Source organism: Puma concolor, chromosome C2 (assembly GCF_028749965.1).
Source record: "Puma concolor isolate L17-30 chromosome C2, mPumCon1.1.hap2, whole genome shotgun sequence".
Classification (NCBI taxonomy): domain Eukaryota; kingdom Metazoa; phylum Chordata; class Mammalia; order Carnivora; family Felidae; genus Puma; species Puma concolor.
In genome coordinates this window covers 84,459,910-84,474,092 of record NC_141675.1, presented here as the reverse complement: position 1 = coordinate 84,474,092, position 14,183 = coordinate 84,459,910, and the positions used below count along the sequence as shown (strand labels likewise).

General features: G+C 40.9%; 1 protein-coding gene across 2 annotated transcripts in view; it reads left to right on the top strand.

The window, feature by feature from the left end:
• LOC147577366 (putative cation-transporting ATPase 13A5) overlaps positions 1 to 14,183 on the top strand; it is a 115,999-nt gene that overhangs the window by 9,144 nt on the left and 92,672 nt on the right. The gene's annotated exons all lie outside the window — the stretch shown is intronic.

Here is a 14,183-nt window from a genome sequence, read left to right as displayed (position 1 = left end):
TACATATTTCTGAAAGTTACTGTGACTTTTTGCTGTTATTTTCTCTTTCTCGATATAACTCCATTAAAGTAATTGAAGTAACTTCCACCAACTTGGAACAGAATGTCTAATAAACACCCTCCTTTTATTACTTTTTGTTGACGTATATAAATTCAGTGGTGTCAACAAAGTGCACTGATCTTAAACAGACAGTTCAATGACTTCTATTATCAGTTATTTTTGCTCATTTCCTATAAATAGAATTGTGTCTTGATTTACCATCCTTTATTTACTCGTATGTGAAATTCACATTTATTGTTGTTCGCATTAAAAGTTACATTAAAAAATTATTTTGTAGTGTTACATTATACGAAAACACAATATTTATCTTTCTCTTGTTGATGTACCTTTAGATTATTTCCAATTTGGGACCCTTATGAATAAAACTGATACAAATATTCTTGTGCAAATCTTTTGGTGAACATATACAATTCTCTGTGTAAAAATCTAAGAATGGAGTTACTAGCTCATAGAGTGATCCTATCTTTAGCAACACAGTTTTTCAAAACGTTCTTACCAATTTACACTCCCCAAAACAATGTATATGAGTACCATTGCTTCACAATTTTATCTACACTTGGTATAATCAGTTTTTTCCATTTTAGCTATACTGTGGCTATGTCATTGTGTCATTTTATCATTGTTGTGTCATTTTAGAGTAAGTCTTCAAATCTGGTTAAGTCTTCCAACTTTGTTCTTTTTTTGGGATTGCCTTGGCTATTCTGTCTGTGATATGTTATTGTAGTTTTATTTTGCATTTTCTTTAATGACATGATATTGAGCACCTTGTGGAATATTATCCTGGAAATCCTCTTTTGTAAAATGATTGTTCAAGTCTTTTGCTCATTTTTTATTCTGTACACATTTCATTTTTTATTGACTCGTAGTCATTTGTGATATTTCCAAATATGATTCTTTTTTTTATACATAGGTACAGATAGCTAGTATCTTCTTCAGAGACCTTTGGATAAACAGAAGCTTTTAGTTTCATTAATGTAAGATATCTTTTTTTATCTTTTTTATTTCCTGTTTAAGAACTATTTTCCTACTTAAAGTTCATGAAATATTTTTTCTGTGTTTTCTTTCAGATGATCTATTGTTTTAGTTATCACATTTAAGTACATGTGCCACCATTAATTTGTATATGGTGTAAAATGGGGGGAAAACTCATTTTTCTAGCACTGTTCATTTTGCTCTAGCAACTACCTATTGAGCCAACCATCCTTTTTCCTACTGAATTGTAATGGTTCCTTTTTTTGTAAATGAAACGATGAAATATCTTTGAGTCTCTTTCTGGACTCTATTTTGTTTCTCATTTTTTTTTCCTTTTTGGCTTAAAATTAGTAGGAATTTGTAGTAAGTCTTCACTTCTGGTAGTGTAGGTCTTCCACAATTGTTCTTTTTGAAAATTGTCTTGATTGCTTTCGGTCCTTTGTACTTCCATACCGATTTTAGAATCAGCTCAATTACCACACACACACACACACACACACACACAATGTCTGATGTGAGTATAAATGGGATTGCTCCTGGCTAACCCTCAAACTTAATATATCTCTGCTTTTATTTAGATCTGTGCTTTCAGCAATATTGTGCAGTTTTCAGTCTAGAGGTTTGTCTAACTTGATTAGGACTATAAGTATATTGATTTTTTTGGCTTTGATATTACAAATGGCATTTAACTTCATTTTCAAATGGCTTGTTACAAACACAGTTGTTTTTCTATATTGACCCAGTATCCAGCAACCTTGACAAATTCACTTATTAACTCGTATAATTTGTACATTATTTTGGATTTCTTAATAATTATATTATCTACTCACACAGAGAGCTGTACTTTTTTTTCTTAGTTGACATGTAACATTGTGTAACAATGTAACATGTAACATTGTGTAAATTTAAGGTGCACAAGTTGATTGGTACACTTAAATACTGTGAAATGATCACCATCAAAGTATCAGCTAACACTTCCATCACTTCACATAATTACTATTTATTTTTTTGTGGTGAGAACATTTAGGATCTACTTTTTTAGAAACTATCAAGTATATAATATAGTACTGTTACTTATGTTTCAATTATAAATGTTACTTTTTCTTGTCTTATTGCACTGTGAAACTATCAGAACTGTATTAAACATTAGTGGTGATTATTGGTAATCTACTTTTACTTATAACTTCATAGGGGGAATATTCAATATTTCATTATTAAGCATGATATTAGCTGAAGGATGTTTCTGTCTATTCTTAGTTTGCTGAGAGGCTTCTTTCTTTGTTTCCTTGTTTGTTTCCTTCTTTCTCCCTCATGCATTAGTGTTGAACTTTATGAAAGTATTTCTCTATACCAATTGCCATGACATTATAAATTTCCTCCTGAATGTTAACATACCAAAATTCATTGATTGATTTTTCAAATTCCTGCAATCCTAGAACAAACTCCATTTGGTAACAACATATTACCTTTTAATATATATCACTGATTTAGCTGGATAAGATATTTTGTGATTACTTCATCTATGCTTCTTACAGATCTTAGCCTGTAATTTTCCTTTCTTTTAATAAATGTTATCGGGTTTTGGTATATGAGTATGCTAACTTCATGAAACAAGTTGTGCACGTTTCCACCTCCTCTACTTATGAAAGAGTTTGTGCAAAATTGATATCACTTCTACCTTAAATATTTGAAAGCATTCACAAGCCATTTGGACTTGAAGATATCTTTGTAGAAAGCTTTTAGTTACACATTAACTTTCTTTAAGAGCCATAAAAATATTCTGATTTATTTCTGAATTTATCAATTTTAGTTAACTTTTAAGTACAAATTCAACATCATTGAATTTTTCCATTGTAGGTCTGATTTCTATTTTATTCATTTCTGCTTTTTTTCCTGTTTTTCTTTATTATTTCCTTCCTTATACTTTTTAAGATTTAGTTTGCAGTTCCTTTCTACAGCTTCTTGATTGGGAACTTATTTCATTGATTTCAAACATTTATTTTCTTTTCTTACATACACATCTAAAATTATATATTTCCCTCTAATTATTGTCTTAAGTTCATCCCACAAGTTTTTATTTGTCAATTTCCATTTTTATTCAGTTCAAAATACTTCTTAATGGCTATTGCAATTTTTCACCTGACTCTATTATTTAGAAATACGCTATTTGAAAAAAATTTCAAATCTTTTGGGAATTTTTTTTTTTTAGTTTTTTTTTTTCAACGTTTATTTATTTTTGGGACAGAGAGAGACAGAGCATGAACGGGGGAGGGGCAGAGAGAGAGGGAGACACAGAATCAGAAACAGGCTCCAGGCTCTGAGCCATCAGCCCAGAGCCTGACGCGGGGCTCGAACTCATGGACCGCGAGATCGTGACCTGGCTGAAGTCGGACGCTTAACCGACTGCGCCACCCAGGCGTCCCTTTTTTTTTTTTTTTTTTTAATTTTTTTTTTCAACGTTTATTTATTTTTGGGACAGAGAGAGACAGAGCATGAACGGAGGAGGGGCAGAGAGAGAGGGATCTTTTGGGAATTTTTAAGTTACCATTCTGTTGTTAATTTCTAGTTTAATTATAATGTCATCACATTTTATGTTCCAGAACGTGGTCAATTTAGGTAAATAGTTCATGTGTACCTGAGAAAAATTTGAAGTATGCAGTTTGGGGTTAAAATTTTCTTCATTTGTTAATTAGGTGAATAGGGTTGTTCATACTTACTGTATTCTTATGGTGGTGTTTTTTGTTTTTGTTTTTGTTTTTGTTTTGTTTTGTTCTTTTGGTGTACTGGTCTTATCAGTTAGTGAGGAAGGGGTGTTAACATCTCCCATGATGACAGTGGCTTTAAGTGCTATTTTGCTTTAAAAAGTTTGAAACTTAGCTTATAAGTGCCCCTTTTACTAAAAATGCCCATATTTTTATGGCTCTTAAAATTGTTATTCCTTCTTGATGAATTGATTCTTTTGTTTTAGATTATGAAGTGTCCTCCTTTCTTTCATATTTATTATTTATTTATAATTAATTATTAAATATTTATATTTTTTATTTTTAAAGTCTATTTTCTCTGAAATTAACATAACTATACTAGTTCTTTTTTGTTAGTCTTTGCGTTGTATATCTCCCTTTCTTTCTTATTTTAACTATTTGCTTCTTTGTATTTAAAGGTGTCTCTTGGGGCGCCTGGGTGGCGCGGTCGGTTAAGCCTCCGACTTCAGCCGGGTCACGATCTCGCGGTCCGGGAGTTCGAGCCCCGCGTCGGGCTCTGGGCTGATGGCTCAGAGCCTGGAGCCTGTTTCCGATTCTGTGTCTCCCTCTCTCTCTGCCCCTCCCCCGTTCATGCTCTGTCTCTCTCTGTCCCAAAAATAAATAAACGTTGAAAAAAAAATTTTTTTTAAAGGTGTCTCTTGTAAACAGCATATAGTGGGTTTTTTACTATCTCTGACAATCTTTGTTTTCAATCACGGTATTAATGTCATTTATCTTGAATGTAATTGCTGATATTGTTGGCTTAAATTTACTTTCTATCTATTCTATCTATTCTTTATCTTTTTTTCTTCACTTAATGCTATAATGGCTCACATTTCTGCTTTGACTTCATAAATTTTTTTTTAATGGTGCCACTATAGCCCACTGTTTTGATGTTCCACATCTTATGGAGCCATTAGCTATTAATTGGTTCTTCCAATAACTTTTCCTATTACAGATAATACTGCACTGAGCATTGTTATACACATCACTTTCTACTTTGTGTATTATTTCCTTAGGGTATATTTCCAAGTGTGGAATTACTGATTCCAGAAATAGAAACATCTTTATAAAATCTTGATATAATTTGTCACCTTGCTTTCTCTAAAGAATTATTCCAATTTATAAGGTTTTAGCAGTATGTAGTCGTAGTGATTTTTTTGCCATCTTGCTAGCATTGTCAGTTCTTTTTTTAAAAAATGTAAAGAAAAGAACTGAAGGGGTATCAGAATTATGATTACCAATGCCATTGTAGTATGTAAGTAAATCAAAAAAGGGAAAGGCATTTGTGATGGGCTTTTTCAACCTATGAGCTGGCCTAAAATTCCAAACCATTCTGCTTCTATTTTGAATACTTTGGCAATAAGCCTACATGAATAACTTAGTGAAATAATGCATATTTATGACATAATATGTGAACTGGCATATACATTTTATTTGAGTCTAATAAAACTATCATTCACAAATAAAACTAGAACAGGTTTATGGGATCAAAAAGAAGATAGGAAGAGAGAAAGGAGACCCAACTGGAAATACGCTTAGAGGCAGAGTGAACATATTTTAGAGTTACATTTAAATCTTTTCATGAATAATCTCAAAATAGAGTGGCTGCAGTGCTAAACTTGAACATTTTTCCCCAGGTGGATGACAATAACTCAGAAGCACTGGAAAGGAACTTTTAAATTGTAATTACTTTGCAGAGCACTTAAGGAGACATTATCTCATTTGAGCACTAGTACCCTGTAAGGCACACATTTCTGGTTTTTTTAGGAATAAATTGGGATTCCCTAGAGGTGATATTGTTGCATCCACACGACTCCTGAAACAGAATGCTACGGGCACCAGTGGCAGTCACAACAGTTTATTACAATGAGAGGCAAGGCCAACCGATAAGGCCCTTGATAAGGGCGTGGCCTCGAACAGCCGGGGTACAAAGCTTTTAAAGCCGATCACATCGTTTTATCATTACCTGGGAACAGAACAGAGAAACAGTTCCCAGATGAGTTAGAAACAGTTGCCAGATGAGGTGATTATTTTAGACTTTCTGCCACTAAGTTGCAACCAGTGGATCTCCTTGACCTTGCCTCTGATGCTTTCTTTGAGCTTTTGTTTTCCTTCATTGGTAAAGCCTGATTTACAAGAGTATGAAACGTGATTTACAAGAGTAAAGTAAGGCTGTTTTCTCTTGACCTTCGGTGTCAGAACAAAGCTGTTATTTTTAAAGCTACATGTTAGCCCTACACTACCATTTAGCCCTTATATTTCCCCCTTTTCTTGCCAGTGAATCAATCCCTTGATTCATCGTTAGGAACTAAGGGGACATCGTGGGACCTAATCATCATAATTTTTATTTCACCAACTCGCCTCTTGACTAACCAATTGATTATGCATGGGCCAATGGTTAACCCAAAAGTAACAATAGCAGTGGCCCAGCTATGGCGGTGAGCAGTGACGTGAGACAGGGGGACCAAGAGAATAAACTCCAATACCAATTATTTCTGGCCTCCCTGGCACGTTCCCTATTATCCCTGACCAAACGGAGAGTGTCTCAGATTACTCCGGAATTGTTGGCATAAAAACAGCACGTTTCTCTGAGGGCCACACAGAGAAGAGTAAATCAAGTCCTCTTCTGTTTTGTAATACAACCTTGGCTAAAGAGTCTACTTGGTGTTCCAGCCGAGAAATTGAAATTTCCAAGTAGCCTAGGTCTCGGTCTACTTGCTCGCTTATAGTTTTGAAATTTTGATCCCCCACAATGAGTCCAGCAGTTCCAATAGCTGTGGATCCTGCAATTCCCAGTCCCACTAGGAGTGGAATGAGGACTGGTGCTGCCTTTTTCACCCTGGAATGTCCTTCGAACAGAAGTAAATGTTCTTCTCTCCCTGCTTCTTCGCTATATAGGTATATTTGTGGGAGAATATGAACTAGGATACAAATCTCTCGGGTGCCAACCCCAATGTATGTGGCTGCAATGCAGGAGGTAATTCCTGATGAGCAAGCAAACCAGGCTCCAGTAAGGGCTTGGTATGCTACATTTTGGGCGGCTATCAGTATCTGATCTACTTGGAATATACACTTCTGCATAAGAGTTTTTGTAAAGGGAGGTATGCCAATTATATTCTTGGGACACTATGCACCAACCCTGCCCTTGGAGGTCTCCTAGGGTTAAAATTGGTCGTGAACCCCAAGGGCATAATGTCATGCTTGGATTTAGCAATTTTATGACATGCTTTTCTATGTCTTGTCCAATGCTGGCATTTGTAGCCACTCACATAATATGGGGGTTTAGGGTTTAAACACAGCCAACAATATTGTACAATCTCGGTGTGAGATAAATGTAGCCAAGCATACATAGAATCTACTACATCTAGCCAGTGCGTCTCATGGGAGAAAGGGTTCTGGATATGACCTGTTGTTGGTAATTCTGACTTTGTGGGGGCACCTGATCGTTGGGTAGGTTGGGAAGGGACAGTCGGAAAGAGCGGGGGGTGTAAAATCATGTCCTTGTTTGGCCCTACTGGATTGGGTGGAGTTTTTCTTTTAACCCTTTGTATAGTAAAGGAAATGCCCTTGTCATCTCCTGGAGCATACATTCTGAGACCCCCCCAAGTGTGTCTAGTGTCCCAGGAAGAGGAAAGATTACTGGAACTGGAAAACTTTTTTAAACATTTTTGTTGGGTTACATTTTCCTTGAGTCTTACGTTTGGGATCTGGAGTTCTAAGGCGGGTGATTAAGCAGTCATGGCCCTGTCCTGCCAGCCAGGGAGCCAGCGTTTCACAACCCCGTTTTGCACAATGGTATTGGCCTTTTCCTTCACATTCAACCTTTCTATTTGCAGGGCAGCTGTATAACCCTGGTAGGTTAGCCGATTTTTGTTCTTGATCCCTGTGTCCACATCCATAGGTAACCACATAGGGGTTTTCGGGAACCAGAGGAGTGGAGCCCGTTGGCTGTTTATAATTAGTAATTGAAGTCTCCCATGAGTCCTCCACCAAGTCACAGAAATCAAACAAAAAACAAGGCACAGTGGAAGAGGTATTAGATGCTATCACCTTCCCCGTGACAGTGTCCCTGAGTTCCCATTGGTATGGCCAAAAAGATAGGGGATGCAATTCCATACAGTCCCCCCCACTTATTATACAAACCCAGACAATTATTATTATGCCCGCATCAGTCTTAGCTTTAAAGGATCCTCTGGGTGCCTTTGGACCTTCCATTGCTGTTCGTTGTCTGGTTTCGTATCAGTCTGGGGTGTTCCCACCTTTACGCAGTTTTTCTTAAACTGAGAGCGATGAATCCAGGTTCGGACACCATCTACCTTCACGGCCGTGGGCATAGTCAGGATCATGGTGTGCGGTCCTTTCCAATGCAGCTCCAGGGTTTTAGGCTTGTGCCTCTTGACCCGTCTGGGTCAAGATAAGTCTCCTGGTTGAAAGGGATGAGGAAGAACAGGAGGATGAATGAAGGCTTCTTTCAAGGCCCTGGTTATTTCCTTTTGTACATGTTGCAGGGCCATTAGTGAAGCCAGCAAATGGTCCTGTTCCAATTGTTCCATTACATCGTCTCCTAGCCTCGGCAGGATAGGTGGAGGTCTGCCAAATAAAATTACATAAGGGGAAAATCCCTTGACAAATGGAGTACAACGTGCTCGCAAAAGGGCAAAAGGCAGGACATCAACCCAATTTTCACCTGTCTCAAGGGACAATTTGGTGAAGGTCTCTTTTAGGGTCCGATTCATCCTTTCTACTTGAGCTGGGCTCTGAGGTCTATACGTACAATGTAATTTTCCGATTTACTCCCAATGCCCGGGCTAGACCCTGGGACACCTGCACTGTGAAGGCCGGGCCATTGTCCGATCCTATGCTCAGAGGCAGCCCGAATCTAGGAATTATTTCATTTAATAATTTCTTAATTGGGAACGCCTCGACCCACCCGGAGAAGGTGTCTACAAAAACAAGCAGGTATTTATATCCGTATTTCCCTGGTTTAATTTCAGTAAAATCTACTTCCCAAAACCAGCCTGGTTCAGTTCCTCTATCTTTTTTAGCTTCTGAAACCTTCTTACTTGCACCCTGATTTACTTGGGCGCAACTTACACACCTTTCAACCATCTCTTCAATCTCTTTTCCCAGCCCTTGCGCCCTGAAATTTTTCCGCACTAATTCCGCCATCTTGGTTTTCCCAGATGATTCCCTTGGTGGAGTTGACACATCATGCGCGGCCCGAGTGCCGTGGGTAAGAGTATCTTACCTTCAGGATGCTGAAACCACTTTCGTCCTGGTATCATACTTCCCCCTTTTCTTGAAACCCACTCCAAATCTTTAGGAGTGTAACTGGGCTCCAGTGGAAGCAAAGGCTCTGTCAAGATCGGTATCTCCAAGGCACTTTTACTTTTAGTTAGGGCAGCTTCTCAGGCTGCTGCATCAGCCCGGAGGTTTCCAACTGCTTCTAGGGAGTCACCTTTTTGATGTCCCAGGCAGTGAATGATTGCCAGCTTTGCAGGTTCCCAGATGGCTGCTAGAAGATCTAAAATTTCAGCTTTATTTTTGATGTCCTTGCCTTCCGCCATGAGGAGCCCGCGCTCTTGATAAATGGATCCGTGTGCATGCGCGGTTGCAAAAGCATAGCGGCTGTCCATATAAATATTAACTGACTTGTTTCTTCTGAGTTTTAGGGCTTTTGTTAGTGCGATGAGCTCTGCTCCCTGGGCTGAAGTTCCTGGGGGAAGGGTCTGTTGCCATAAAACCTCGCGGTCTGTTGTCACTGCAGCACCGGCATGCCTTTGCACTTGAAACACAAAACTACTGCCATCTGAAAACATGCTATCAGGGTCCTGTAAGGGAACATCTGTAATATCGGAGCGGAGGGATGAGATCGTCGCCAAGGTTTCTGGGCAAGAGTGCAGAGGCGGACCTTGTCCTTTGGGCAGCAAAGTGGCTGGGTTTAAGGCTGTGGGGCACAAAAACGTATTTGGGGCTGGTCGAGTAGCAATGCTTGATATTGGGTAATCCGAGCATTTGACAGCCATCGCTCTGGGGGAGCCCGCAGTAAAGCCTCCACTTCATGGGGTCCCATGACAGACAATGCTTGCCCCAAGCTTAGTTTGCGTCTTTAGGAGTGTGGTGGCGGCAATTTGTCAAATGCATGGGGGCCACCCGGAAGCAACTGGGTCCAGCCGTTTGGATAAATAGGCCACCAGTCAGGGCCAAGGTCCCAGGCGCTGAGTCAGAACTCCTTTGGCTACCCCCCTTTTTTGGCTACAAACAAATGGAATGGCTTGGTGGGATCTGGCAGGGCCAAGGCTGGTGGGGTCATGAGAGCATCTCATAAGGCTTAGAAGGCTTTAGTTTGAGTCTCCCCCCATGTGAAGGACTCTGGAGACCCCTTGAGAGTGGCATACGAAGGGGCTGCCAGTTCAGCAAAGCCAGGTATCCATAGTCTGCAGTAGCCTGCTGCCCCCAGGAACTCGCGAACTTGTTTGCGAGTTTTAGGCTGAGGAATATCGAATATAGCCCGAATTCTTTGTTCACCGAGATAGTGCTTACCTTTTTTAAGGTTGTGACCTAAATAAGTCACTGCAATATGACAGATCTGTGCTTTTCTGGCTGACACCTGGTACCCCAGTTTTTGCAGAAGACTCAAGAGTTCTTTGGTGGCTCTCAGGCATTTTAAATGAGAAGGGGCCACCAACAAGATATCAACATATTGCAGTAGAGCTACCTGGGGGTTGGAGATTCAAAATGGCTCTAAATCCTGGTGCAGGGCCTCATTAAAAAGAGTAGGAGAATTTTTAGATCCCTGAGGGTGTCGAGTCCAAGTGAGCTGTCTGCTTTTCCCTCTTCAGGATCAGTCCATTCAAATGCAAATAGTGGCTGGCTTTGCGGGGCCAGCGGGATGGCAAAGAAGGCATCTTTTAAGTCCAGAACTGTATAATACACCTGAGAAGGGGGAAGCAAACTAAGGAGAGTATAAGGGTTGGGTACAGTGGAATGAATGTCCATTACCCTGGTGTTTACTGCTGTTAGGTCCTGAACTGGCCGGAAATCGGATGAATAAGGCTTCCAGACAGGGAGAAGCAGAGTGTTCCGTGGCGACTTGCATGGGATCAAAATGCCAGAGTTGCACAAACGCTTGATGTGAATGACGATTCCCCGCCTAGCCTCCCGGGACATGGGATAATGTTTTAGTCTTACCAGAAGTGCAGATGCCTTAAGTTCCACTATTATCGGAGCTTGATGAATCGCCAGCCCAGGTGGATTGGTCTCGGCCCATACCTGGGGGAAGTCCGCCTGGAGGCTTATAAGGAGGGGGTCGACTGCATGGACATTTTTATCACTCACCGGAGTGAGCAGGCCCTCTTCCCCAAGTGGCACAGTCACCATTACTGTTGTTGGGCCATCCTGGCCTTTAATATGCATACCCCCTTCAGTGAATTTCAAACTGCAGTAGGTCTCTACCTAGTAATCCAGGGTAGGGACATTCAGGTATGAATAGGAAAGAATGTGTAACGGTTTTATGGCCTAAATCTACTTGTCATTCAGTGGTCCATTTACAAGTCTGGGACCCAGTTGCTCCTTGCACCAGGGTTGCTCCTTGCCTGGTGGGGCCAGGATCTTGTTTTAGAACTGAAAGGTTGCCCCAGTGTCCACCAAGAAGGTCTTAGGTTGGCCCCCTATATTAACAGTAACCAACGGCTCAGAAGTGGGCTACCGAGCCGCGGCCATGTCAGTTGGAATCGACTCCCATTACAGATACCTGGAGTGGCCGAGTTTTGCGTGGGGCTAAGTTGGGGCAATCCTTTTTCCAGTGTCCCTCTTGTTTGCAATATGCACATCGGTTTTTTCCTAGTGGCGCTATAACCCTTTGTCTTTTTTCTTTTGCCCAGACCAGAATTCTTTGGACGTTCTGGGTCCTCTTCCCCGCGGGCATCCAGGACAGCCGCTACCACCCTAGTCAATTTTTTTGTCTTTCTTCCTGAGAATCCCTATTGTTAAAAACTTTTTGGGCTATTTAAACTAACTCAGGTAAATTTTTTCCTTCAAACCCATCTAATTTTTGTAACTTTTTCCTAATGTCTGGGGCCTTTGTAAGACAAAGGCCAAGTTTAATGCCTTTCTATTTTCAGGTGCCTCAGGGTCAATAGGGGTAAAGGTGCGGTACGTCTCCATGAACCTTTCTAAGAAGGCTGAGGGGCTTTCCTCGGCCCCCTGAACTACTGTTACCTTGGACATGTTTGTGGGCCAGCGGGAGGCCACTGGGAGATCTCCCAGTAGAGTCTGGTGAAATAAGGTCAATGATCGCCTACCGTGAGGAGTGTTTCAGTCCCAATTTTCAAGATGTGAGGAGGGAAAAACTTCCTCAAGTACAGCGGGATCCTCGGTGGGTTGCCCGTTTGGCCCCATCACTAATTTCTGGGCCTCATGATGGATCTTATCTCTTTCCTCAGTGGTGAAGAGAACCTGCAAGAACTGCTGGCAGTCATCCCAGGTTGGCTGATGGGTCACAAATATAGTTTCAAGAAGAGAAATTAATGTTTGGGGTTTCTCTGAGAATGAGGGGTTTTGAAGTTTCCAATTATAAAGGTCGCTAGTGGAGAAGAGTACATAAGTCATAAAGGGTCGGACATCACCCTGCAGGGGTGGCCCTGGAAGAAGGGGCAGGGCAGTGGGAGGGGGATGGAATTCCAGGAGTCCCTGAGCGGGTGTGAGACGGGCTCAGGGGAGTGTCCCGACTTGGGCTTGCCTCCTGATCTGAAGCATCTTGACTTGTATTCTTTGAGCGAGAACTATAGGGCGGCGGGTGGTTTCTTCTTCCTCTGGTGCAGGTGATAGAGGAGGCGGCCACCTAGTCCCATCAAGATTCTTATTCTGAGCTCCAAATGGGCAGCCTTTGAGTTATAAAGCCTGTACTTTAGGGAGGCAAGGGGGAAGGGGAAGGAGAAGTTTTAACCAATCTGGAGGGTTTTCAATGAGGGTCCTCCATGCCTCAATGTATGGAATGTGGTCTTCGTGCCTAGAAAAGACAAGATCATGAACCTTATATACCAAAGTAAGGTCAAAGGTCCCCTGTGGAGGCGATTCGACTTGAAAGCTGGTCCATTCCACCTCACAGAGAGTTCGAAGGACTGGCTTCTTAACGTGGAGGCCAAAAACTGAGACAGCTCTCCTATAGTCCTAGGAATGAGTTAGTATGAGACTCTGATTTTGACCAATGACAAAGGCAAAACTGACAGGGACGCACAGTCAACAGGAAGAGGACAAGACACGAAGACAACACAGTTTGAGATCTCAAGGCCAGTAGGCCGTGGCAGTCACCTGAAAAATAGGATCTTTCTTGACAAAAACCAAATCAAATGGGGTCCATTGGTGTCCCGGTAGCATCCCTGACTCCGGGTCTATAGGCGCATCCGACAGACCCTCCTGAGTCATTCAAATGGTGCGCCCCAAGAATCCCTTACCTCTCCCAATCCCAAGCTTCCTCCCAGGGGTTGGTGGAGCAATCTGAGGAAGAGCCCTGTTTCAGACCTTTAACTTTCCCGGCCAATGCACCAAATGTTGCATCCATATGACTCCTGAAACAGAATGCTAGGGGCACCAGTGACAGTCACAACAAAGTCTATTACAATGAGAGGCAAGGCCGACCTATCGGGACCAACACTCTTGATAAGAATGCGGCCTCAAACAACCGGGGTACAGAGTTTTTAAAGCTGATCACATCGTTTTATCATTACCTGGGGACAGAACAGAGAAACAGTTCCCAGATGAGTTAGAAAGAGTTGCCAGATGTGTTAGAAACAGTTGCCAAATGAGGTGATTATTTTAGACTTTCTGCCACTAAGTTGCAACCAGTGGATCTCCTTGACCTTGCCTCTGATGCTTTCTTTGAGCTTTTGTTTTCCTTCATTGGTAAAGCCTGATTTACAAGAGTATGAAATGTGATTTGCAAGAGTAAAGCAAGGCTGTTATCCCTTCACCTTCGGTGTCAGAACAAAACTGTTATTTTTCAAGCTTCCTGTTAGCCCTACACAATTTAACCCTTACAATATGAATTACCTAAGGTCACATAGCTAATAACCAGTAGAGCAGTGACTCAAACATCTTTGCTACCTGTGACCTTTCCATCATGTTTAAGGATTACTTTCAACAACTGTTATTAAAATCTTCATTTACCAGAGTTCTTTACTAGAAAAAATGAAAATGATCACTGAAGATGAAAACTATTCCAAATATTAAGCCAAGAGATTTATTATAACATGATCTAAACTGGCATCAAATTCCAGAAGATTTCGTCATTAAAAATGCTATAGAAACTCAGTAAAAACCCATTTCTTAACACTACATCTCTGTGATGTGGACATGGAAGTCAAAGTCTTAGAAACACACACACATAAAACAGCAGAAGGTAAAATA